Source organism: Ursus arctos, unplaced genomic scaffold (genome assembly GCF_023065955.2).
Source record: "Ursus arctos isolate Adak ecotype North America unplaced genomic scaffold, UrsArc2.0 scaffold_15, whole genome shotgun sequence".
Classification (NCBI taxonomy): Eukaryota; Metazoa; Chordata; class Mammalia; order Carnivora; family Ursidae; genus Ursus; species Ursus arctos.
In genome coordinates this window covers 39,501,386-39,529,372 of record NW_026622819.1, presented here as the reverse complement: position 1 = coordinate 39,529,372, position 27,987 = coordinate 39,501,386, and the positions used below count along the sequence as shown (strand labels likewise).

Here is a 27,987-nt window from a genome sequence, read left to right as displayed (position 1 = left end):
GAACCTTAAATTCCACTTGGCTATAAATCAGATATCAAGCCATTTCCTTTTTTCAGACCTTTGTTTTCCTACTTTTTAAGATGAGAGCTGGTCCCGTCAGCCGCTCTTGTGTCCTCTATCAGCATAGATGGGTTTGCCCATTTTCTGAAATTCCTATAAATGAAAACAAATGTTAGATACTCTTTTATAGCTAGCTCTTTGACTCAATGCTATTTCTGTGAAATTCATCCATATCGTTACATGTAGCAATAGTGCATTTCTTCTTTGTTGTGTTATTATTTAAATATGTCAAAATATATGTATCCACTTTTTTAAAAAATGAGGGGTGATGGTGATGATAGACCAGAGGTTTACAAACTCTGTTCCACAGAAGCACCCCTCCACCAGCAGGGGTAGCATGGGGGAGAGGCCAGGAGAGTGAGGCTTCTGTGCCCCTCCTCTTGCCAGCTCCCCCCCCGCTAGAGTAGTTTCTGGTTTTGTCCATGTTATAGATTGGCATCGAGATATCTAGGTGCTGGGATGGATTGCATTTAGAAAAAAATGTTTCTGCTGTTCGAGAAAATATTGTGAAATCATTTTTGATGTCTGATATGGGATTTTGAGCTCTGCTACCTTCAAACCGTATGATTTAGGGCAAGCGAGTTAATCACTTTGTGCCCCTATTTCCTCAAATGCATAAATGTGGCAGCAATAACAACACTAGTAGATTATCTGAGCTAATTCAGGTAAAACACTTCTCACAGTGCCTGAGATGTAGTCAAGCTTCAATCAACGCTAACTGCTGTTGCTGTGATCACTTTCTTTGTCATTGTCATTGTCATTATCAACTTCATCTTCCCTGCCGAGGGCTCTTGCCACTCAGATGTTCTATGTTTGTTCCAGGCTTTGTTGCAATCACAGCCGGGGCTTGGCGGGAGATGGAATGTTTTCTAATTCTATTTCGAGCCTAGCTGGGTCTTCAGGCTTGCTCACCTTGGGTGCCAGAAATAAGCCAACCCGAGGTTGAGTGCCTGGGAAATGCACCCTCACCTCCACCCGGGCCAGGCCGCGTTCTTCGGGGAGAAGAAGGAGGAAAAGAGAATAATCTTTCTCAGCTAAGCTCCTCAAGCACATTATGAACCTGAAACTCTTAAGGCATCCAAGTCAGGTTCTGAACCTGGTGGAGTCCTGCATAGACGCCAGTAGACAGAAACCAACCTTGACTTTCCTTTTTAATTCAGTCAACTGGTGACCTTGGCCAAGTCATTGTTTCATTATCATAGAGACTCTGGGTTCGCTGACCTCCTCTTTCCTGCTAAGGATCCCCTGGGTGGGGTGGAGTGGTGTCATTGCCAATAGACAGTGGGGGATGGGAAAGCTGGCGAGCAGCGTGCAAGGCACAAATGTTAGATGGGAAAGAGAGCCTTGTTTGGTGTTCCACTTGAGAGACTGGGAGCCCCGGGGAGTCTTCAGGCGTGAAGCAAGTGCACCAGGACATGGTGGGTGACGCTCCAGGACGCGTGCCTGGGGCTGCTGTCAGCCGCTCTGGGGCTTGTTTAGCTACCTGCCTTGGAAAATCTTTCACCCTCTCTGCCTTCTCTCGGTTGTTGGCTTCGAGCAAACGATTCAGCGAGGTCATGCCATCAGAAGGCAAGGCACGCTGGTTTGCTATGCTTTTCATTCGAGACTCACTTTATTTATTTATTTATTTATTTTTAAAGATTTTATTTATTTATTCGACAGAGATAGAGACAGCCAGCGAGAGAGGGAACACAAGCAGGGGGAGTGGGAGAGGAAGAAGCAGGCTCATAGCGGAGGAGCCTGATGTGGGGCTCAATCCCAGAACGCCGGGATCACGCCCTGAGCCGAAGGCAGACGCTTAACCGCTGTGCCACCCAGGCGCCCCCGAGACTCACTTTAAACACTGATGTACTCCCTGCTGATGACTTCGGGCATCTTGCCATGATGGGGGTGGCGGTGCGGGGTGGTGGTGGTGAAGAGTCGAGCTGTTTATAAGAGCAGTTCCCGTTGGTACTAGGAAGCATGCAACAGGCTTCAGAAGGGCAGGATTCTGTCTGCACCCTGCTTCATTGGCCTCTGGCCTGGAGGGCCGTTATCAGGTTTGGACCTCACATGAAAACAATGTATTGCTTATCTCTAAGTAAAGACCACACTGTTGAGGAGCCCAGATAAATGACAAAGTCTGTGTTTGAATCCAGAACTACCCTTCGTCTCTAACCTACTCCTTCTAGGAGCTCCTCCTGGGTGAGGACTGGATTTTGGTTCTCTCATTTGTAGCTCTGTGATCTTGGGCAAGTTTTTTCACTTTGGTTTCCTCATTTGTAGGTCAGGGACAATAGTGCCTACCTTATAGAGTGGTATGAATACTAAATGAGATAATGTGTAGACATGTTGAACGCAGCACCTGGCCCCGAGCAAGCGCCAGTCCATGGTAACCTCTGCTACTAGTAATTGGGAAACAGCCTCCTTCTAGTAATTGGGAAACAGCAATAGGAAAAATGGGGAGATGGGAATCTAACTCAGGCATCTAATCCGGTCAGATATTTATCACTGCACTATAAAATAGGCACCTTGCAACCTGGACAGCAGAGCACATCGCCTTTCTTGCTTGAGGGCTGGAACATGGAGCCCATGTTCCCTAACACAGTATCTCTAAATTTTTTTGATCATACACTGTCAATAAAATAATTTTAAGTACTTCTCCATAATTAGGTGCACTCCCTTCTTTGCAAATTGCATACATGTACCAATATACTATCAAGTACATTATAAAACACGTAAGATAAAAGTTTTAAAAAATTGAGATAAAAGTAAATATCAAGAGAAGCTCTAATGTTTCCTCCCTTTTTTTGGTGACCTCAATGGTTGTCTGTCGCTGGGACAGGGAGCTTAAGAGATGTTGTTCTGTAGGGCCCCTGATGCAAGGATCGAATGAAATGACATCCTTCCCAAAGCAGTCATAGGATTTTAGTTACGTTTATTATTAGAGTTGGTTAACTCATGTATGCACATAAATGATAATAATGATAAGAAAGTCTTCTGAGGGTTATAGTTCAATGATAGCAATAGAGCTACACTTTGAAGGGTCTAGTGATCAAAACCTTTTTTTTTTTTTTAAAGATTTTATTTATCTATTTGACAGAGAGAGACAGCAAGAGAGGGAACACAAGCAGGGGGAGTGTGAGAGGGAGAAGCAGGCTTTCCTCCGAGCAGGGAGCCCAATGCAGGGCTCGATCCCAGGACCCTGGGATCATGACCTGCGCCGAAGGCAGACACTTAACTGCTGAGCCACCCAGGCACCCCTAGTGATCAAAATCTTTTTTTTTTTTATATTAAGTTAGTCACCATACAGTACATCCCTAGTTTTTGATGTAAAGTTCCATGATTCATTACTTGAGTATAACACCCAGTGCACCATGCAATATGTGCCCTCCTTACTACCCAACACCAGCCTATCCCATTCCCCCACCCTCCTCCCCTCTGAAGCCCTCAGTTTGTTTCCCAGAGTCCATAGTGATCAAAATCTTAAACTGTGAACCTACCACACGCCAAATGCTCTTATAAGAATTGGGGATGGATGTGAAGAAGACACAGTCCCAGCCAGCCAGACACCCAGCATCTGGACTTTTACTAGGGAAAACCCGGGGAATAAATATGGTGCTGTGTAACACATGTAGTGAAAGAAAGTACAAAATCGGAACAAGAAGAAGGAATGGGGGTCTCGGGGAAGACTCCCAGAAAGAGTGATGCCTGATTATGGTTTGGAAAGATCAATGGCTATGCAACAGATAGACAAAGGACAGATGTTCGGGCTAAAGACAGAGAGGTGAGAAATCACCTCCACATTGAGCACTTACCTGCTGTCTAGGATGTTTGATGTGGCTGATGTGATTGGACTGTCAGGGTAGCAAGGAGGCCAGAGATGATTTGGGGCAGGTGGTCAAGTGCTGGGTTGTGGGCCTTATGTCCCTTGACGAAGTTTGGACTGAAACTCAGACAAGGGGATTCATTAAAGGTTATAGGCAGGGGAATGGCATCATTGGATTTGTGTGCTAGAAAGACCCTTCTGACTGCCCTCTGCACGGAGAGTTGTAAAGCATGAAACTGGGAGGCTGTCCCTCCCACCTGGGCTCTCGGCCTGAACTGACTGTGGGAGGGACAGTGGGGCTGAAGACAAAATTAGAAATTAAGAACCCAGTCTTGAAATCCATATGGCTCTCTTGGCTCCTTCAGGCTCTAATACCTGTAGGAAAGTACATTGTCATTGCAGCCAGGGTGGTATGATCGGCTAGCATTCCTGCTAGGACTGGATATTGTCCTTTAGGAACCATTTCAGTGAATTTAGGAGAATCTTGCTGGGGAAAAAGTCTAAGGCGTTGGAGTCTTCAGATCTGAAGCTTGGAAGCTTTCTACTCGAGTCTCACTGCCTCTCAAGAATAAGGAGCTTCTCTTAGTCTCCTGTATCTGGACTACCTATACTTTTATTTTTTGAATTTTTAATTGGAGTATGCTCAGATACTGTCATCACTGGTTCTGCCGCTCACTGGATTGACTCTGTTCAGATGTGAGATGACAACAGCAGGTCCAGCTCTGTACGGTTCTACTTTCAAGTTCCAAAGTAAAGAGAGAGGCTTCTTCTCCAAAGTCAAACAAATGAAGAGCCCCCAGATTGAGTCTTGTTGGCTCTAATGGTCTGTTTGGGTCATATGCTGGTGCTGGAACCACTCACATAGGAGATCAGCCTAGGCCTGGGTGATATGTCCAACCTGTGGGAGGAGGTGGGCTGGATCAGCCCTGCTCAAGTCAGATGGAGAGTGGAGGCAGATTGATTCTTCAGAAGGAAATGTGGGGTAAAATTACCTGGATGGTGAAAATTTTGGGTGCTGGAAATCAAATTCAGCAGTTGTCTACTCCCCTTATTGCCTCAGTGCCAAGGCCAGAAATGCTGGAATGATTCTTGAGTTTTTATTGTTTCTCATCTTCCACATCCATCATTTATGACAGCACATCAATTTTACATCCGGAGTAGCTTTCTATCCTATCTGCTTTCTCAATACTGTCACCATTCCAGTCCAAGTGAACATTAACTCCTCCTTAGACTCCTGAAATATTTCCTTATGCCCTCCTCCTTTTCTCTAAACTCTAAAAATAACAGCAGTAATAACTCATATTTGTTGAGGACTTACTGAATACCCAGCACTGGCAAAACACTGTATGTTCACGATCTCATTCAGTTCTCAGAACATCTCTGTGAAGTAAATAACTGCCATACAGCCCATTTCTTAATACTCAAAATTCTTCAGTGGCTTCTCCTTTCCCTATATTCTTGATGTCTATTATGATGTCACAAGGTCCTCCAAACATGAATCATCTTGAAAACAATACAACCATTTGTATACATGAAGAATCTACAATTTGGGCAGGGTTCAGGAGGGAGGACTTATCTCTGCGCTTGCAGCATCAGCTGAAGTGGCTTGACTAGGGGACGGAGAATCTACTTCCAAGATGACTCACTCATAGGGCTGGCAAGTTAGTGCTGGCTATCATCTGCAAGCTCAGCTGGGGCTAAGGGCCAGGGACCTCAGTTCCTGTCCATATGGCCTCTCCACGTGGGCTTCTCCAGAGTTTGCTTGGGTTTCCTCACAACGTGGTGGCTGGGTTCTAGAAGTGTCCCAAAAGACACGAAGTGGAAGGTGCCATCTCTTAAGACCTGACCCCAAAATCTGGCACAGCATCAGAGAGCCCAGATCCAAGGTGAGTGACCTGGAGCCCCTTTCGATGGGAAGAGTATCAAAGAATCCTTGGGTTGAGTTTTAGAACTGCCACATCCGAACTATAAAAATCCATAAAATGAACTGAAGGTCTTTCTATGATTTAGTACTTATAAACCAATCTATTATCTCATTCCATGAGAAACGCTGTCTGTGTACAATGGCCTTCTTTCAGTTCCTCCAAGGTATTATGTTCTCTCTCACCTCAGGACTATTGCACCTGCTGTTTGCCCCCACCCAGAATGCTTTCCCCATCTGTACCCAATCTCCTAGTTTCAGAGCTCAGCAGAAAAGACCTCTCCCAGGACGAGTCTAGTTAAGCTCTTCTGTTTAAAGCTCTCATACAATTCTTGGCTCACAGTAGTAGGTGGGCCAGAAATAAAGTTTGAAAAAAGGAAATGATGGAATGGATGAGAAAATTCACTGCCCCTTCAGTCTGAAACTCCTTTCCCTGTCTCTATGTCTTCTCCCAATGCACTCCAGCCCCACTCAACGTCTAGGTTCTGGGTGGATGGACTCTGTATCTTGTAGCATTTCGACTCTTCTTAAAATCCCATCTCCTCCAAGAAGGTGATGCTTTTCCTTAGAAACTGCTCAGGATAAACACACAACTTTCAGGACTCACTGAATCCATTGTTTGTATGAATGGAAAGTCTTGAGTGCTTATTTTTATGGGACCTTTGTCTAACGGTCAGAGTGTCCCTATCAGTATTGTCACTATTTACTTTGAAGCTCCTGGAAGGCAGGCACCATCTCTCTGACTCATTCTCCTCTCTATTTTTAGAAATAGATGGCCTGACGACCTGCAGAGTGATGCTGAATTTTAATTGGCAGAGAGTACAAAATGAGCAAAGGCTGAGTGGGCTGGGTGTTCTCTCTGTTGTCCAGTTGGGAGAACTTGGCTCTCATCATGCCATGGCTTGGGATCAACTTCTGGTCAGGGAAAGAGACAGATTTGATAATGGAAAACACACTGGACAGGAAGCCAGTGTTCTAGTTTACCACCATTGGGGCTGTCACTGAGCCTGTTTGGGGCTTGTCTCTTTACCCATAAAGCAAGGACACTTAGACAAGAGGGTGACTAGGGCTGCTTCAGTTACAGTGATGGTGATTCTGACAGTGGTCCAGTTATGACACAAAAGTCCAACTGTGCCCCTTTTGATCTCTGTGATCTTGGGTAGGTGACTACGTCTTTGAGCCTCACTGTTATCATCTATAATCTCGGGATAATAGTTTTCCCCTCATAAAGCTGTTCTGAGAATTCAAATGAGACAAACTATTCAAAGTGTTTAGGTTATGGTAAGCACCTAATTAATTATTAAACAAATGGCCATTGAGAACTGCTTACGTGATCCTATGGTACAGCGGAGTGGTTATAATCTTGACTTTGGAGTTAGATAATACATGAGTTTAATTACTGGTTTTGGGACGCCTGTGTGACTCAGTCAGTTAAGCGTCTGCCCTCGGCTCAGGTCATGATCTCAGGGTCCTGGGATCAAGCCCTGCATTGGGCTCCCTGGTCAGTGGAGATCCTGCTTCTCCCTCTCCCTCTGCCCCTCATGCTTTCTCTCTCTCTCAAATAAATAAATAAAATAGTTTAAAAAATAAATAAATACTGATTTCATCATTTACTAACTATGTGACCTTGGACCAATGACATCCTTTCTGAACTTCAGTGTTCTCCAGAATGACAGTAAGAGATGAGAACCTGGTCCCTTATTGTGATTGTCATTGTGATGATTCAATAAGATGTAGTATATAAAATGTTTATTATGGTGCCTAGCGTATGATATATGCTCGATACATAAAGCTGTTTTTAAAATTATTATGACAAATAATTACTCCTTCTCTGGAAATAACCTGAGTATCAGTTGGGTTGGTATGCAGAGGGAACATAGAGAGGAATCCTCGGAGATGTTTAGAGAAGATAGGCTATGTTCATAAGTGGTGGTTCTTGAATGCCGGATGAGGATTTGGGATTTTATTCCACTGGCAATGATAAGCCACTGAAGAATTTCAGGTTTTTCAAAAAGATAATTTCAATGTAGAATATAGAAGATATTGAAGAGAAGACACACTAGAAATGGGGAGACATCATTCATTCATTCATTCATTCAATCATCTGACAATTATGGAGCCCCTACATGCCAGGCACTAGTTGGCGAGGATTCAGAGAAAGACAGATCACTGAATAATACCTAAAGTATAACGAGTGCCAGAAGAGAGAAGCATCTCACTCAGATTTTTCGAGGGATCCAAACATTTTTCCAGAAGGAAGTGATATTTAAAGGGAGACCCAAAGTATAAAGGAGGGGACGAGCATTATAGGCAGAAGTCTCAAGTGCCAGGGATGCCTAGGCCAGAGAGAGCAAGGTGAGTGGAGAACTTGAAAAGATGTTCAATCTTTAAGACAAAAGGCAAGGAGAAGCAGAACTAGGGTGATGAACATAGAGATGGAGAAGAGAGGATGAATGTGTATATCATGTGGTGATCGAAGCTATAGAATTTGATGACTACTGGGCATGGGGGAGACATTAGAGGAGTCAGTGGTGACTTCCCACAGACCTCTCCCTGCACTACTCGCTATGAACCCACTTTGGGGGCTGGAAGTTCTTGACTTTTCAGGTCATCTGTGACTCTGGTTTTGATCTTTCAAATATGTCTTTAAGACTTACTTCCCCAGCTCCTCCCAAAATTGGGTAAGGTCTAAATTTTATAATAACTCTCTTATTCTAGAATACTGATAATGAATCTACCCCCAACTGAACCCTGACTGATACAGGCTCACAAAGTCCTAAGATAGATTTCACTTACTTTCGAGTATTTCTGATGTACTCAGGCAGCCAAGGATGGACAGATAGTGGTGTTTCTTCCCTTTAAGAAGAGGCATAGATCATAAGCTCACTTAGTCTAGAACCACCGCCACCAACAGGCACAAGAGGTACTTGTTTGAGACTCTGACTTTTCTCCCCTCCCTTAAGTCAGTGGACCAAAACATAGGAAAAGATAAACCAGATAACTAAGCAATAACAGAAGAAAAAGGGAGAGGAGGCTGTTCCAAGAAGGGGGCACACAATGTGCAAAGATCCAAAGGTCCAAACTCTTTTTTGTCCACCTTAGGCTTGTTGTAGAAATCGAACGAGATCATGAGTATGAAGTCCCTCAGTAAATGGTAGGAAAATGTGCCAATACGAAATCAGCTTGGGAGGACCATGTATAAGAAACACTTCTTGCCTTCTGTTCTTCGGTAGTTTCTCCGGGGTCTTCAGTTCACCTCTGTGCTCCAGCCATGAGACAACTAGAATTTCAAAGGACATAATTATGTGGTTTGTGCCAGCAGGCCCTAGAGCATTTGGCTCAGAGAAAACCATTGTCTGCTTCTGAGCCACGAGGAAAAAGGAACGGAGAGTACCTAAAGACCAGTGTGCTCTCCTTTCATGCCCGGACTTTTCTGGAATAGAAGTGTCCCGGCAACTTCAGAATTACTTCACCTTTCCTGCCCTGGACGCTTTCAGTTTATTTTTTTCTCCTTTGTCCCCAGAGCAAGTCAGGGAGAAACACAACTGAGGAGTCTGGACTCCAGCACTTACTTGCTGCGTGACTGTGGACGAGTTATTTGAACTCTCTACCTCTCAGTTTCTGCATCTGCAAACTGGGGATTAGGATTGACTTCATGAAGCTGTTGTGAGGATTTTTTTTTTTTTTAAGATTTATTTATTTATTTTTAGAAAGAAGGTCAGCGCAGGGAGGGGCAGAGGCAGAGGGAGAGAGAAACTTTAACAGACTCCTCATTGAGCTGGAAGTCCGACGTGGGACTTGATCTCAAGACCCTGAGATCATGACCTGAGCCAAAACCAAGAGTCAGACGCTTAACAGACGGCGCCACCCAGGGGCGCCTGTTGTGACGATTAAGTGAGTTACGTGAGTCAGGTCTTGAGAACAATGCCTTGTACACAATGAGTGATCCGCAGCGTTAGCTGACATGATTATAATAAAAATAATTTTTAGTATTACTATAGAATCAAGAGGTCAGTTGCAGCTCCCTTGGCATGTTGTGATGTTCTCCGTCATCTTTATTTCCACCATTTTCTGCTTAGAGAAATCAAGTGACTTAGAAGATCAGTGATTCCTGACCAGTAAGAATAGGGTTTACCAATTCTGGTGCACGTGAGCAGATATTGGTCCAGTTCACCTATTCAGAGCGTAACTTTGAGGAGGGGAGGAACCAGTATTTAGCCTGGGCTCTCCCCCAGCGACCACTCCACCTTTCTCCTTGCCTGTTGAGCCAGGGAACGTGTCTCTGTGTGTCTTCTCCACTTGCTTCTCTCCTACTCACCTGCTCCTCTGGTGCCTGCCCCCATCTGGCCCCTGAAACGGCCTTCCCTAAGGTGACGGACAACTTCCTTATTTCTAAATCCAGTTAACATTTCCTTGCCTGCTGTCGACTCCCACCTTCTGGAATCATTCTTTTAGCAAGCTTCTAGAATACCTCACTTCCTCCGTAGGCATTTTTCTTACCACCTTTCCCGTTGCCGTTCATTCTCCAGACTTTTTCATTCTTTCCAGCCTTATTCTTTTGCCCCACCCTTACACACTGGGCTTCTTCAGGCTCTGTCCTAGGCTTTCTTGTCTTCTCAAGACACCCCTCTCCCGAGGGACTCTCATCTGGTCCCAAGACCCAATCCTAAGATATAGAGACTTCTAGTTCAGCTCCTCTGTCTGAATTTCAGACTCAACATCGTCACTTGGCATGGCCACCTACATGTCACACAGGTGCTGCAAGCCCAGCTTGTCCTCAAGTGAAGCCATTACCAGCCCCCCTCCTGTGCACCTCACCTGGCAGATCTCTTGACCTGCCTGTACTTGAGAATCACCCCAGCATCCTGCTGCTCCTTCTCTCTCATCTCCCCATGTTCTATTAATTTCTACAACTGTCAACTTGACTTCCAAAATATCTCTGGGGCCAGACCTTTCCTTCTCCTTCCTTATTCCTTCTGTTCTGGTTCGGACCACTACTGTCTCCCTGCTGATCAACGGCTATAGCCTCTTCATTGACCCCCACACCTTCATTCTTGACTCTTTCAAATTATTCTCCACTGGGTTGCCAGAATGACATTTTGTAAATGGAAAACTGACCCTGATGCTTTCCTACTTAAAACACTTCAGTGATTTCCAATAGCTTCAAGGATAAGCTTAAAGTATCTTAACTGATCTTTCGAGGCCCTGTATCATCAGTTCCTTGCTTACACTTCTGGCCTCATTTCTGCCTCCCCGCCCCCACCCAGCCAAGTCTCCTGCAGTACTGCATATGTTAGGTCCGCTGATCCTTCAATTCTCAGAATGTGTCCACAGGCCCTTGTCTGGAAGCCCCTTCTCAAATAACTGCAGCTCATTCTCTAGGTTGCAGGTAAAGGTTGCTTCTTTCACAAAGTTATTTCTTATACTCAGGTCTGGCCTAGGTCTTCTCTGGAGGGGACTTGGATGGGTCTTCTGAGAGCTCTGTCCCCTTCCTTGTGATTTATTTAGAATTTGGGCTTTGGAGTCAGGCCATTAGGATCTGAATTCCAGCTCTGTCACCTGCTACTTTTTAACCCAGTGAACCTCAGTTTCCTTATCTGGAAAATGGGTCTAATCATAGAATCTGTTTTACAGGATTGCATGTTTCTTTCATTAAAATAGGGATTAAATGGCATTCGATTCATTATTCGTATAATTTAATGGTTTAAAATCTAGTTTTTTAGTTTGAACTTAAGCTGCAGAACAGCAGGGCCTATGACTACCACTGGATGCCCACTGCTATAAGTGCAGGTAACAGCTCAATAAAAGACATTGAATAAATTACAAAATGTGATTTGGTATTTTGATTATTTTTTTAACTTAGCATTATCTTATATTTCCCGTGCAGTTAAGCATTTCTCTATTAATTGTTTTCTGTTGGTTGATAGTCTATTGCACAAATGACCCAGAAATGATTTAACCATTTATTGTATTTCAATTCTTCATTATTTTAAATAATATTGTGACAAACATTCTGGTGCATAATTTTATGTCTGTATCTTAGATTATTCCTTAAAGTTCTTTTCTAGAAAAGAAACCTTGTTAACATCTTCTACTGAAAATGTTTTAGGGGCGCCTGAGTGGCGCAGTCGTTAAGCGTCTGCCTTCGGCTCAGGGCGTGATCCCGGCGTTGTAGGATCGAGTCCCACATCAGGCTCCTCCGCTGGGAGCCTGTTTCTTCCTCTCCCACTCCCCCTGCTTGTGTTCCCTCTTTCGCTGGCTGTCTCTCTCTCTCAAATAAATAAAATCTTTTTTTAAAAAAAGTAAGAAAATGTTTTAGAACTCTCTTCTTTATTTCCTGTCACTGCTTACAAAACATTCACACTTACTGTTTGGTGACTTTTCCTTTCTCTCTGATGGCTTTGGGATAGGGAGTACCCAAAGCCCGAGGCTAAGCCTTACTTATCCCTCCTGCTGTCCACACTAGGAATACCTGTTCTTGTTCCTACTCTGGGAGCTAGCAACATTTAAACCTCTGTCTTTTAAGATTGTATTTATTTATTTATTTATTTTAGGGTTTTGTTTTGTTTTTAGAGAGTACATGTGAGTGGGGAGAGGGGCAAAGGGAGAGAGAGAGAATCTCAAGCAGACTCCACCCTGAGCATGGAGCCCACTGAGGGCTCCATCCCAAAACCATGAGATCATGACCTAAGCCAAAATCAAGAGTTGGACACCCAAGAGACTGAACCACCCAGGCCCCCTCCTTCTGCCCATTTTTAAATTGTATTATTTGTTTTTTGGGGGTGTTGAGTTGTGTCAGTTCTTTATATATTTTGGATACTAATCCTTTATCAGATATGTCACTTGCAATTATCCTCTTCCATTCAGTAGGTTGTCTTTTAGTTTTATGGATTGTTTCCTTAGCTGTGCAGAAGCTTTTTACTTTGATGGAGTCCCAATAGTTTATTTTTGCTTTTGTTTCTCTTGCCCCGGGAGACCTATCTAGAAAAATGTTGCTATGGCCAATGTCAGAGGAGTTACTGTCTGTGTTGTCTTCAAGGATTTTTATAGTTTCAGGTCTCACATTTATGTCTTTAGTCCATTTTGAATTTATTTTTGTGTATGGTGAAAGAAAGTGGTCCGGTTTCATTCTTTTGCATGTGGCTGTCTTAAGGAAGAAAAGATAAAATTCTTTGAAAAAAATAGCAAAATATATATTGTGGGTAACTGAAGGAGAAAAGTAATGAAAAGAAGGGAAGGAGAGAAAGGGGAGAGATGAGAGAAAGAAGGAAAACTAGAAAATGAGAGAAAAAGACAAGGGAATGAGAAGACGAAAAGAGACCAGAAATCACATTTTAGGCAAGGGACAAGAATTAGAGAATTAGAAAAGAAAAAACAGAAAAAAAAAAATTCTGCTGTAGCAAAACACACATTTGGAGCCGTTCCACATCCCTGTGGTTGACATTTGTCTGGCAGCCTTTCAGAGGTTTGAAGAAGCTACTGTGATTCCATAACAATAGTTTTGATTTTTCTTTTGCTTTTCTCCAGGGTAAATTTGCCTAATTCTATATATTGTTCTTCTGGGGACATAGTTTCCATACCCCTCAATAGTCCAGTTCCCCCTGTTGGGTAGTGTTCCATTTGTCAGCATCCCTATTAAAGTGTGGCCCTCAGAGATGGACAGGGGATTCCCGAGTGTTCCTCGTGTGAGCTGGTGAGCAGTGTGCAGGGCACTGTCCGTCCCTGTGCTTGGCACGGGAAACCTCTCTTTACTCCCTTTTGCTCTCTGCCTGTCCCTCTCTCAGACATTTATAGCAGTGATTCTAAAACATCTTGCTCTTAGATCTCTTTGCTCTCCCCAAAAAAATGGTTGAGGATTTGTTTATATAGATGATATCTATTGATGTTTACCATACGAATAATGAAAACAGTAGTTTTGAAAATCTTGATTTATTAATCACTGAAAAATAAACCCATTACATGTTAACATAATTAGCATATCTTTATGAAAGATTTTCAAAACCGAAAAATAACATGGGGGAAACAGCATTGTGTTATATCTTTACAGATCTTTCTAACATCTGGCTTAATAGAGGACAACTTGATTCTCGTCCAATTTAATTGTATTAAATCTACATTTAATTGTAATGTTGCAATGTGTGCTTCGTTGAAGGATATAAATAAAGGCTGGCCTCGCTCAGGGGCACAGATGGAAAATGGAGGAATATTTAATGGTCTGTCAGATAATTGTGGATATTCTTTGTTATTATACTAAAACTTGACAAGTGGTAGTTTCTAAAAAGTTAGTTGTAGTCTGGATTCTGGAGACCTATCAATGAACTTTTCATATTTTATTACATAGAATCCATTGGTATAACTTACACTTTATTTAAGTGGATCTTTCACCCATGCATGGTTTTTTAACTTCATGTATTGGTTGTCAGGGAAATATTAGTTCACTGAGTTATGCTGATCTTCTAAATGTTGACACATTTTCATTCTCTAGTACCCAAAATGATCACATTCATTAGTATACCCAACAATCTTTAAGTATTGGGAATCTGACAAGCTCATGGTAGCAGATATAAATCTTTGAAAATTCACTTGAAACTTGAATATTCTCTTTGGCAACAAACATTTCTAGTGATTTTTCCTTGAAATAACAGGCTCACTTCATTTCTTTTTGAGAACACGTCAGCCAGATATCCACATCTGAATAACATAGCTTGTTGGTCAGTCGGTCATTCTTTCAAGTGAAAACGTGTTTTCCTGACAAAGATGGCTCATTCTTACTGCAAACCCACAAGCGCCGGGGTGTTTTTCCTCCAGACTGACTATCACCCTGCAGTGTCCAGCAGAAGTACTTTATGCCTGTCTGGATTTTGTCACACAGAACATTACCGAGAAGTATACTCAAGGGTGTCGGCTTAATAAAACACAGTGTTAAGTGAAACAGGCTTCCCCCCCCCCCCTTTCTTTCCGGTAGGTGCTGCGAACGGCCAAGAGCACGATGATGAGTCACCCAGCTGGGCGTCCCACCTGATCCACGCTGAGGCTCGGCGGTTTGACCCGCCATTACTTTCGTACCATCGGTGTAAATGTGGAAAGGACAACGTAGTAGCTTGCAACTAGTTTTGGCTTTGTGGATCCCTAGAAAGGATCTCAAGGATGTCCAAAGGTCTGCGGACACCCCCTGAGAACTGACAGTTTTCAGGATGACTACCAGTCCCATTAGTTAGGTTGAGGCTTACGCTGAGCCCATCAATGGTGGCTGGGCTGGCAGCAACAGGCTGGGGGTTTTCAAGGAAGTAATGACGGATAATAACAGAAACTAACCTATCCTAGGTGCTGCGTTAGATGCTCCACACACATTATCTCACAGCAACCCTGGAAGTAGGTTCTGTTTTATCCCACTTTCAGATGAGGAAATGGAGGACCAGAGAGGTGAGTTCACATGCTGAAGAACACACAGCTGGGAAGTGGGAGAGTCAACACGAAACTCCCGTCAGTCTGACTCCAGAGCCTGTGCTCTGAACTGCTTTGTTATTGCTGGAGAGGCTAACAGGATGGGCACAGTGAAGAAACAACACGTCAGAGGGGCAGGAGGTCAGAGCAGTGACTGAGAATCTTGGACCCAAGGGTTTAAGTAGCAATTCAAAGGTTTCCTCCGAATCTATTTTCCCCTCTGATTCTCACAAAGGTCCTCTGAGTTGGCTGGTGAGAGCTCTGATTTCCATTCTATAGGTAAGGAAGTTGACTCTATCTAGCCTAGAAGGATCCCTTTGTAGCCCCAGAGTCATATAACTGGGCGGGTTCCACCTTCTCACCCAAAGCCAAGGACCCAAGGCCTTTTTTGGCAGCTTTTCCCCTTTGGGGTGTCTTGCTGTCACATGCCTTGGAGGGGAACTTGGCAGAAAAGGCAGTGGTGCCTTTGCTTCTAGAGAGAGAGAGAGAAAGGAAGGGCGGGCCCATTGGCCCTGGTGCCGTAAGGGAAAGTAAGCCGAGGTCCAGGCATTGGTCTGACCAGCAGTGAGAGCGAGCCCTCCTCACCTTGGGGTCTGTGACAGAGACTCAAAGGGGCTCCCCATTTGGCGGGGGGTGCAATGTACATGAAACCAGAAACAGTTTATCTGCCAACAGAAGAGGAGGCACGGAGGGGTGGTGGAGAAAACAGGCTGGAAAAGCACACTGAAGTCTTTGAGGGCACTGACGAGGAGGTTTAAAGGAACAGAGAGAAAGGGGCCCAAATGTAGCCCAGATCTCCCTTTCTCTAGACGGAGAAACCGTCCCACAGAGAAGGAACTTGCCAAAAGACAGAGTCGATAAAAACGTCATGCAGCCCCCCAGACCCTTGATGATTAACAGTACTCTCAGGAAAGAGACCATATTTCGATAAATAAAAGCAAGCCTGCCCGGTGTCTCCCTCTCCTGTCTCAGAGCGAACAGAGAGGCCACAAGTAGCCAGGGGTGTTTTGCAAGGAGAAGCTCAAGCTCTGGGGAGCCGTGCTCCTTCTCAAAAGCCTTTACAAGCAGGGGCTGAGAACCAGGATGGAATTTCTTTGGTTTCTCCGGACTTTTCCCGGGGTTCGTGATAGTGCTCCTTCTGCGTACCGCTACGGGGGGTTTAAATTCCAAGAGGGCTTTATGTGCGGTTCACTCTGAGAGTCTTTCCCTTTCAATGAGTTGATTTTGCCTTTGTTCTTTTGTTTATATTCCCTAGACAATCAACGGTTCCTGAAAGTTTACAGGCCTCCTGGATGCGGAAGAGGGGAAATTTCAGGACAGTTCCTGAACGTCCAAGCCTTCAAAGCCCCATGCAAGGCCAGGCCAGCAAGCAGCCTCCAGAATAAAGGGAGAGATCCTTTCCGAGTCAGGGTCCGCTCCAGATGGAATGCCTATTCTCAACTCAGCCTTCTCGCTAGTCTCCCTGCCCCAGGGCAGTGCCCCCCTTGGCTTTCCATAGGAGGCTCCGTGTAGGGAAAACTTTCCAGGAATAAGGGGAAGATCTCCTGGGCCCCCAGCTCCTTTCCTTGTTAGCAGGCTGAGTTCGGAGTTTTAACAACTAAGAATTAATTCTTCAACTTCAGGTTTTGTTCCCCAGGACAAAAGGCAACATTATATTGTAGGACTTCCTCCCTCTCCCTCCTCCTCCCCATCCTCCTCCTCCTCCTCCTTCTGTCCCCAAATATTTATTGAGAATCAGCTATGTTCAAGGTCCTGTTTTTAGAGCTGGGGATTCATCAGTGAAAGAAGCAAGCAAATTCTCTGGTGGGGCTGACAATACTTAACCGGGGGAGTGAGACGATCTATAACGTGATGTCAGGCCGTGTGTGGAGGAGCAGTATAGGCGAAGGGCAGAAGGACGGTTTAGATTGGGTAATTAGGGGTGGGCTTGGTGAGGGCTAGGGTCAGCAGGAGAGGGAGGAGGTGATATTTGACCTGAATGAGGGTAAGACACTGAAGGAAGTGAGAGAATGTGCCTTGAAGCCATCTGGGGAAGACACCTCTGCTTGCCAGAATGGTCACCCCCAAAATGCCTTCCACCCCTGGATTACACAGGACCAGCTTCATCCTCTTTCCCTGTGATATCCTCCTCCACATTCCCAAAGACCATGCTTAGGTCCCATTGAACACTTCTTATCCCAGCAAATCTGGCGGTTACTTCCTCCTAAAGTTACCTTTCGTGGTAAACTTCCCTTAAAAAGCCTTCCTCAAACAGCCATTCTAGAACCTAGGGTTAGCTGACTAGGTCTTTGTTTCTTCTTCTAACATTCTTGATCCTGACAGGATTCCAGGGCTTCAGAGTTGGAAGTGCTCTGTGCTCAGATGGCCCGAACCCCCTTAGAGATGGAGAGCATAAGGCCCAGGCCCAGGAATCGCCTGGCTCCTGGCTGGTCTTGGGGTTAGTTGTAAAAATGGCGTAGTGGGGCCCATAACCAGGTGTCCTACTGATACAGTGCTCTTTCTCCAACCCCCCCACCCCCACTCCATACCACAGCCCACAGCACTGTTGGTCTACACCTCTCTTCTATCCTAGGAGAATAACAATAATAACACATGTTTCTCCAGAACTCCGGTTTCCTCCTGCAATGTTGTTCTGTTCTTCCCTGAGGACGTTTTCTGAGAAGGGAAACTCTCTGTAGGTTTCTTCTTCTTCTTCTTTTTTTTTCTTTTAAACTAAATATTATCTTTTGCTCTACGCCAGCCTCTGTGCTAAAGGCTTTCTACTCAGGATTTCATTGGACATTCACAACCCTTTTGTGAGGCTTTGTTACAATCATTCTTATTGAGAACCTGGAAAACCCAAGTTCAGAGAGGTTGAATAACTGGTCCAAGTTCACACAGCCAGAGAACGGTGGAGCTGGAATAAGAGCCCAGACAGTGTGACTCCAGAGCCTGGACCCTCACGGGACAGGTCAGTCAGATCTTTGGGTGTCGTACCTGCCACCAGCCAGGGCAGAGCGCTCCTGCGGGAGTCTCTGTGTCTTTGGCTATTTTGGTTACTTTCTTCACCTCCATTGTCATAGCGGGTAGACCAGACAAGGAGCCTACTGGCCCCCAGCCTTCCTTTTTCCGGGAGGATCCTGACACATAGGTTGGCATGCTTAGCGACCACACACCTTGACACACTGGCCACAGGTGATATAATTCAGAATGGTAGCTTGACCCAGAGACTACCATATGTGGGCTAGTGGGCAGCTGCGGCGTGAACGCTCTAACCTACAGGCTGGGGACTCACTGAACCTGTCAGACCTTGTCTCTCGGGGAGCAGCAAGATAGGACGAAGGCACTGAACGGTGCTCATAGTCAGCGGAGGCAGTGACAGATGCCCACAGCGTATGGACACATGGGTAATCCAGTCACTCAGCATGAGAAACTGTCTAGTGAACAATATTCTGGCTCAAATGATTTCTTCACTTCTTTACTTTTCTGTGAATTCTTAAAATAAACCTCTGGTAAATGAATATTGTGAGTGTGTCTCCTTCCATGCTCTCTGGAAGGGGCAAGTAACCCTCCTCAGTCTGGGTCCCTTCAGGTGCTTCAATTGGCTTAGCCGGCCACCCTCCTAGTACCAAGCCCCCATGTCAGCCAGGACTCCTGCAACCATCCATTTCACCAGCCCTTGGCTCGACCTGAGACCAGTTTCTCAACGGGAGGCCTAGGAACCCTCTGGGCAGATTCCTGAGGCCCACCTCAGATCTGGTGAATCAGAATTTCTATGGGTGGCACCTGGGGATGGAATGTACCCAAACTCCTTGGGTGGTTTTATTCCCAAGTGATTTTCATGGATCCTGAAGTCTGAAAACAATGGTCATGGAGAGCTGCTTTTGGGTCAGACACTCATCTCAGGTTCTACCAAATGTAGATATGAAGCATTCCATGGAGAGTGACCTTGTGTCCCACTGGGGGAATGGAGATGGGGAGCACTGGGTCACAGCAGCCAACCCCCGCTGGTATGTTGTAGGAATGGATTACACCTGAGATTGCAAAATACCATCCATGAGCTTCATGTGCAGATCGCAGAAGTAGTATTATTATTATTTTTTAAAGATTTTATTTATTTATTTGACAGAGACAGCCAGCGAGAGAGGGAACACAAGCAGGGGGAGTGGGAGAGGAAGAAGCAGGCTCCTAGCAGAGGAGCCCGATGTGGGGCTCGATCCCAGAACGCTGGGATCACGCCCTGAGCCGAAGGCAGACGCTTAACGACTGTGCCACCCAGGCGCCCCAGAAGTATTATTTTTTAGAGATTTTCAGTCATGTGCAAACCTCATGATCAGAAGATTTCACATACACACAAAAGCTGATTTCTGGCTTTCCTTGAAAATCTGGAAGATCTAGTAGCCCTGACCCTTCATTCTGTTTGGTGACAATTGACTGTTCCTGAAGAGCAGAGGCCACCTTTAGACAGGGCCTGGGTGTCCCACTTACTACAGGAACCCCCTTGCCTCTAGTCTCTCCAAATTTGAGACGGCATCAGCAGCTCCAGAAAAATGAGAGTGAGCACGTTTCTTGGTGGACGTAAAGAATATTCCTTCATGCTTTCTAGGTCAACTTTGTGATTGTCTCAAAAATAACACAACTCAAGAGGGCTCACTTTACTCATGCCTGATGCGTGTCTGATCCTAAAGGCATTTGAGCTGGGCCCCTGGACACTGACTCCCAGACCCCTCCGTGGCGCTGTCGTGGGAAGCTAAGAGTACACCATAAAACCAGAGACTCTTAGCACCCGATTATGGAGTGCCACATCGTCCTCGGACAGATGGAGAGACGGCCACCCAGAAAGAGGAAGAGCCACTCAGGTGGTTACCCGGAAAGCGGGGCGTGGTCAGCATGGCAGCCAGTCCTCCTCCAGTGCATCATCCAACCTTCCCCCGTCCACCTACAGCTGCCACTATCCCCTCAATTTCTTTTACAGCTGGTCATACCATTTTTTTTTCTGGGTGTTTACCATATTCCAAGCACAGTGCTAACAAAAGTGTCTTACAAGCATTGTCTGATTTAATCATTATTCCTGTTTGACAAATCAGAACACTGACGTTTACAGTCACTCTGTTTATTCGTGGAAGAGGAGGGATCTGAATCCAGGTGCGGGTGCCATCATGCCTTCCGCCCTGTGTGACCTCATACTGTAAACCAGCAGCCCTTCCAGGAAGATACCATGCTGTTCCCATTTTATAGATGGCAGGAGCAAGAGGCTAAGTGGCTTGCCCAGGATCACGCAGCGGGTCGTTGATACAGTTAGGACTGAAGGCTAGGTCTGACTCCAGAGCTCCTGTGCTGTGGCCTCATTTGCTTCTCTTCTGCCCCTCATGGAACCCTCTGGAAACCTTCCAAGAGTTCATTTGTATCGCTTATTCTGAAAGCACCCCACAGAACTTACTATCATATGTACATTTTGGTGTATGGAGGCGGCCGGGTCCATTCTGTGGCTCACTGAGCATCCCTGTACTGTTTTGTGACCCTGCAACATTCTGTTCCAAACACACGGAGCGGCAGGTCCAGCCCAGACCCCAGGGGAAGTGATGCCCACGGACGGGGGATTTGAGGGTGCAGGCAAGAAGGGGCTTCTTCACTGGCACACAGTGAGAGCTAACTCTCCAAAGACTAGAACCCAAACTCTCCAGAGCCCAACCTGGAGCACACGGCCCCGATTGTTTTCTGCATCACCCTTTCTATCTCCAACACACGATGCTGTTCCCTCCCAGTCCAGCTTCATCAGGAAAATGCTGGGAACTGCTGCAATGCCTTTCTGTTGTGTTGACCTCATTTTGTGAAGCACGATGGCAGCGGCCTTGGGGCTTTGTTTCACTGTGTGAAAGACAAGGCGACCAGCCCTGATCACTCAGGATCCCGAAGTCCCAGGAAGAGTGGCCTTTGTCGGTAGTTTGGCCACCGTGCTCCAAAGAGGCCTCAGATTTCTGCAGCCACTTCTGAGATTCTGGAAATAATTACGTCTTTGCCACCAAAGAATAAAGATTCAGTCTGACTAAGGAACATGTAAATCACTCATTCAAAACTATATTTTATTGGGGTTTAGATGTCATTTAAAGAAAGTATTCTGCTGCTAAGAAAGATAGCCAATCTCATTTTCTAAAATGTCATGGGTCATTGAGTTACAGGGTACATCTGCTCAGGGGTAGAAAGTCATCACTGACTAAAGTCAAATATCCCAGCAAAGCAGAGGAAACCGAATCTTCACTTGGGCTAACCAAGTACCTCGCTGAAAGTGATCCTGCCTTCCCAGCGTCCTTCCTCGGTCTGCTAGGACAACGGGTGCCCTCTATCCCTGCTGGGCATGCATTGACCTGCCCCTTCTTCAAATCAGATCCCTGGAATGGCCAGCTATCCCTTCGCAAGAGAGTCTGAGCTTGCTGATGTCTCTTGCTACTCAGGCTGGCCTATAGGATTCTCTACATTTCCATTCCTGGTTCAAGTACCCGAAAACCTGGCTACAGATTCTAACCCTGGGACCTGGAGGCCAAGGGTGTCAGGGAGGAGGTGCTATGAAGTCTTCTGGAAATGCAGCTATGGCTAATATTTCCTCATCTGTGAGTACAGGGATTAGGGAGGTCCATTCACACAGGAACAAACTTGAGAAAAGCAAACAGATGAAGCAGATATACTCTCAGGCCTGTTCTCCTCTGTCTCTTCAGAACCTCCCCAGTGAGGGCAGGCCCACGTACACACGGAATCAGATTCAGACTCAGTTCCGTTGTAGTTCTTAGCAAAGCGGTGTAACTAGTCAGGTCAGGTAGCCTGCTTGTCTACCGTTCTCCAGCCAGACTAACCACCTCTCCAGCTTGTCTTTTTCTATCGTAGGCAAATAACCACAGGGTTCTGCCCACAGCAGCCCTGCGGGCAGGCCTGGCCTCCCTGGCAGCTGGCCCAGCCATGGACCCCTCCCAGTACTCATCTCCTCAACACCGTCAAGCCCAGACGCCATATTGTCAGGTACTCAAGAGCTCAAAAGTGTAGAGCGGGGTGGGATTGAGCCATCCTCTGCAAGCCTGTTGATTTCACATGTGGGAGAGGTGGGGGCCCAATATCTCAGGAGGAGGAAGACGTGGCACCTCTATCTTCCAAAGAGGCAGGTGGGATCTCAGCATCAAGCTGGAAGTCTGTTGTAATTCAGATCGTACAAATGGCGGCCGTTGGGCTGCACCAGCCCCATAGGCATGTTTTGTTTCATCCAGGCAGTGTGGGATGCCACACATTGCTTTGTAATTTAAATTTAAATTTTTAAATGGGAAATTTCAGTCTCCCAAAGTTTAGATTTCTGACTTCTCTTGAAAACTTGCCCATCTGGCAACCGAGATGGCCATTCCCACGTGGCGGGAATCTGCAGAAGATGGAGAGACACTGTTCCTTTTCGGCTTAATTCATTTCTCTTTCCAGTTGAGCACCTGTGGACATTTGTATCTGCAACCTGTGTCTGAATTAAAATAATAAAAGAATATTGATAATTGTTGATGTAGCATGAGTATCCCACTGCTGGTAGACACCATGCTAGGGACTTCCTGTATGTCTGCTATTTGCTTCCCACTAAAGCCCTGTGAGGTTGATTCATTATCATTCCCGTTTTATAGATGGAAGGTAGAGGCTCACGTGAGTTCAGAGATTTGTCCAAGGTCACACATGTAAGAAGAAGCAGAGCCAGGATTTGAAGTCAGATTTTCCCAACTCTAGAAATTACGCTGATTCCAAGGTGTGGGTAGACTGTTCCTGGAGAGAACTTTCGTGAAGGTAACCCTCAAAATTTCTCCAACCCTTTTCCATACATTTGGAGTTTTAATCTCTGTTTCCAACAGCCAGAGGGGTTTTCCTGCTTGGTGTCTGCAGGCATTCACCAAACGAGCAATGTGAGTAACGGATCAGAGTGGACTTGGCTTTAGTCTCCTTTCCAGACTCCTAGCCCCTTCCATTCCTCCTGATTTCTCAGCTCAGGCCACAGTGGTTATCCCTCCCTTTCATGAGCCAGGTGGGCACTTAGACTTCATCCCTGACTCTCCCCTTCCCTGATCATTGTTTTCAATCAACATCCAATATCATACATCGGGTTCTGTTCATATGTTCCCCACATTTCTGGTTCCAGACCGTTGCTTTCTGTCTTCCTCCCACCTCGAATCCACTCTTCCAGACATTGCCATATTAATCTTCCTAAAGCATTGGTTAGATCCCATCACCCCCTTCTTATACTGGCTGTCCTCTGCCTGATGGAGGCAGGCTCTCCTTCTTTGGCATGGCCTTTGAGACGCTCTATGAGGTTGGGGAAATTTCTCTAGGCATAGCTTTCTGTAATCCTCTTTACATTTCCAGCCCTCCAGCCAAACCGAACTGTTCCTAATTTCCCAAATGTTCCCAGTGCTCTCTGTGTAGAGATGCTTGTCCCTTCTGTCTGGAATGCTCCGCTGCTCAGCCCTCCTTGTGGAATTCCACTCAGTCTTTTAAGGTCGAACTCAAAAGCCACGTCTAGGGAGGCTTCCCCGAACAAACTCTTTGCCTCTCCGTTCCTTAGCCACGTCTCACCGTGTGACAACTGTTGATGGGACATCTATTTGTGCCAGGCACTGTGGATCCTCATGCCTGCATTCTTCAACCTTTTGGCAACTCCTTCCTGAACGCTTACTGTAGGCAGGCACCATCCTGATCTAAGAGATAACGGTATTCGATGCCAGGACGTAATATCAGTGCCATGAAGAAAATAGAAAGCAGCTGAGTCTGATTCACAGGACAGAATCAAAACACGTGAAGAACGCACAGGGCCCACCAGACATCAAGGGACGCATGCCCCAGAGACGTTCAGGTCTAGCTGACCTGCCCAGGAGCAAAAGTTCATGAAGAGCCTCTGGCCCTATCCGTGGCTCCTCCTGCATCCTACTCCTTCTTTGATGTGGACCACACTGGGGCCACTGGGCCTCTTCTTGTTTCGCTCTCTCCCAGGACGATGCAGCAGCCCCGAGAAGGATCAGCATCTGTGGACGCAGGAACACCTGTGGCTGGACCCTGGAAGATCTGTCCCACTCCCAAAGGCACCACTGTCAGAGGAGGATGTGCGGAGCTGGACCATGAGGCACGCAGCCAGTCCGAACAGAGCCTGCTGAGACGCGTGAGGGCGGACCTTTCCTTCTCCAGTGAAGCCCCAGGTCTGCTGGCGGGATTGCAAGCTTCAGCGGAGAGAGAAGCTCAGGGTGCTGGCAGTGCTTTGGAAATCACAGGCAAACCAGCTGCTCCCTCCGTGCTCCACTCCCTCAAGTCCCGGCTGCGGAACGGTCCGGCCATCCTCCTCCCCCACGCTGGCGCAGATGAGGATTACCAGGGAACGCGCGCTCAGGCTCCGTGCCAAGGGCGCTGTGTGGTTCTCTACTCTGAGGCTTACGCACAGTCCTGGTCCTTGTTTTGTTGGTGAGAACACTCAGGCTTAGAGGGGTTAGGAAGTTGCACAAGGGTACCCCAAGCACACGGGAGTGTCAGAATTCAAACCCAATCAGACACCGGACTCCAGAGCCCCTGTGTGTAACCACATCATTGCATGGACAGCTCTGCTGTCAAAATTACACCTGACCCAAGGCCTTGTTCAAATATCACCTCTTCTGTGAAGTCTCCCTTGATTGCCTCGTCCATCCTTGCCTGTGGCACACCGAACTGCTCTGAGCAGTACCTGTCACTCATTCCTTCCATGTTTATTGCATGTCCACTACCCGTTCTCTGGGGAAGCCCCCTGTTCAGTTAGGGTCAGGGCTGACCATGCAATGAGAGCTGGCATGTTCCCAATTACGAAGTAGCCGCCCTCACTTCCAGGGCCCGAGAAAGCCGTGGGTCTTTTCCCGTGGTGTGATAGCCAGAGACCATCCAAGCCACTTAAGAATTCGGGTCAGACATATGGAGATTCAGCAAGCCTCCGAACAAGCAGGTGGAGAAATAGCAGGGAGTCCCGCTCGGGGGGGGGGGGGGGTGAGCTTTTATAATTCTTGCCCCTTTCCTTGCAACCACAGAGCTGAGTTTCTGAGTCTTCCCCAGAGAAAGTGATGATCTGCTTAAGCTGTGTTCGTGGGGTTCTGGTGCTGGGGGAGTTTGCAAGTGTTTACGAAATCACTTTAAGCAAAGCCCTTCTTCTTTCCTCAAGGTGCTGTCCTTCTAGCACTTCCGAGACTCCTGTGCCGGGATGTCGAGGGAGCCAGCGCCAGGCTGTGCCCTGTCAAGTTCCCAGGCTTGGTCAGGTCCCAGAGAAGCCCGTCCCACCCCCACCGCACCAAGTGACCTCAAGGTACTTCTTTAGTCAATTAGAAGACATTTAGAAAGGGGGACGGGAGGAAATTTCACTGAAAAGCGCCCCAGGCAGGCAATTTAGAAAGTGCAGTCCTTTTGCCCCAGCCCTTCTCGAGAAAGATCTGGCAGCATCTGGAGGCAGTGGTTCTCAGCATTTGTATGGAACAGAGGGACCCTTGAGAGTCACGGCAAATTTATATGATTTTGCCCCACAAAAATCCCCCTCTCCCACACACAGCTTAATGTCCGGTTTTAGAGTATTCAGAGGCTTCCTGAAACCCACACATGAGCCCCAAGTTGTAAGCAAACAGGATGATTTGAGGTGGTATGTGGAGAAAGAACGTTTAACATTTTAATCCTCGAAGCACTTACTTTCATATGTACCAAAATCATAATTAACACATTAAATCTGTGGTCTTGTAAATGTTTTGGGGATGAGGCTAAACTAAAAAAAAAAAAAAAAAAAAAATGACCAGAATTGAAGACAATTTTAAAAGAAGAGTTACATAAATAAGCAGTGGTTCTGGGGGCCCAAGCTGGAGAAAAGGCTGGAAGATGCTGAACACAAGTGGACATTTTTTTAAAAAAGATTTTATTTATTTATTTGACCGAGGGGGTGGGGGGAGCACAAGCAGGGGGAGAAGCAGAGGGAGAGGGAGAAACAGGACCCCCACTGAGCAGGGAGCCCGACGTGGGGCTTGATCCTCGGACCCTAGGATCCTGGGATTGTGACCCGAGCTGAAGGCAGACGCTTAACCGACTGAGCCACTCAGGTGCCCCCCAAGTGGACGTTTTGGACGCACTGTCCTGGTTTGTGGAATCTCCAATCGAATTTGACACTCTCACTCGTCCAGGCACCTGAGGCCTCGTGGGTTTAAGTGTCCTACCGAAGAGCTCGGGGTAGTCAGAAGCAGATGACAGGGAAGTCCCCAGGGCAGCTGATCCGCAGGCCAGGGCTTTTTCGGATAATCCCATTTATTGTCTGTATCCTACCCATGCGGCTTTAACCTCAGAGGGCAAAAGATGGCGTCTAGCTGGGTTCATTCTGGGAGCGGAGAGAACCAGCAGTCACCTCAAACAGCCAGTTAGAGCATTGTCATTTTACAAGGGCTTTTACAAGTATTTTCCTTAGACTCTTCTCACTGTTTATACTTCTAAATGAAAAAATGTTTCAAGATGCTTGTCATTCCTCCCACATTGTTCCAGGTTTGCCTGCACAGAGTCTCAGGAAATGATCTGATGTCTTCCCCCAGGGGTTTATTCTGTGTAGCCAGAGTCAGAAGAGAGACTCCGTTTGTATGTCATGAGGCCTCTTTCAATCTGGGCTGACATTGTGCTTGATGGTCAGGCTGCCAGGCTGAAAACTAAGGGTGTGTCCTATAAAGAACTGTCTTCAACACCCCTGCCCAGGTCAGCCCCCGCCAGCCCCTGCAGGGAGCATTGCTCTGACTTCTGAATGCATCCCTTTAAGAATGACATGGACCTAGGGGAGTGAGGCCAGGAAGCGGGTGGCAGGACAGGTAGGAGGAGGCTGGAGGTTGAATCAGAGGAGTCACAGCGGAAGGAACTGGCATTGGCCGGCTTGCAGACAGAAGACTCTAGGGCCCACTCCAAGGTCACCGCCGGCAGATCTTTAAAGGGTTCTTGTGGGGCAGCGGGGGGGAGGGGAGAGGCGGGCCCCACAACAGGTCAGTCCGCTGCGCTGCAGGCAGCAGGGTGGGCTGGTGGGCACTTGGGGAAATCGAGGAGGGCTAGGCAGCAGCTCTGGGTAATCGTTCTCATGCAGAACTGTGGGCTAGAGACCTGAATGTTTATATGAAATCCGATTTTCAAGGGGTGGCCATACATTTCAGAAACATCTGAGAACATTGTGTGGCCAAACAAAACACAACTATGAGTCAGATCCTGCCTGTAGACTATGTTGTAACTTCTGCCTCTACGGTCATGAGGTTATTTCAGGGTTCCTGGTTGCTGATCCGGTACTTAAGCCCAAGCTTGGACTCCCCTCTTTGGGTGGGGGTCTGCCAGTTCTTATGGCAGGGTCCCGTGCTCAGCATTCAGGGTGCACATGGACTGAGGACAGCATTTTCACTACTCTTTGGGACAAAGTGGGAAGCACTAAGAGTGGGGGGATTCCTTCCAGAGGGAAGAGAGGGTCAGTCAAGGCTGGGGAACATGGAGGCGGTGGCATGGCCGCCGGAAATCCTGCTCTAGAGGCAGGCTATCCGAGTTCTCGTGCCACTTCTGCCATGCCCTAGTTGTGGGTCCTGGAACAAGTGACTTCTCTGGGTCTGTTTGTTCCTCTACACGATGAGGGATGGGATTGGATGGTGTTCTGTGATTTTATGACCGTCACTCCTCACCACCCTCGACCCCTTGAGGATTTCCAAGTCCCTATATCCTGTGTTCCTTTCCGGGTTTTCACCAACCCTAAGAAATCTCTCTGCAG

At 46.6% G+C, this 27,987-nt stretch overlaps 1 long non-coding RNA gene across 1 annotated transcript in view; it reads right to left on the bottom strand.

Annotated features, from left to right (window-relative positions):
• LOC130543707 (uncharacterized) overlaps window positions 1-27,987 on the bottom strand; it is a 64,011-nt gene that overhangs the window by 13,739 nt on the left and 22,285 nt on the right. The window contains exon 1 of the long non-coding RNA XR_008959213.1: window positions 73-27,987. This exon is cut by the window's right edge and continues 22,285 nt beyond it. This is a non-coding gene — a long non-coding RNA (uncharacterized LOC130543707). The remainder of the gene's footprint in view (window positions 1-72) is intronic.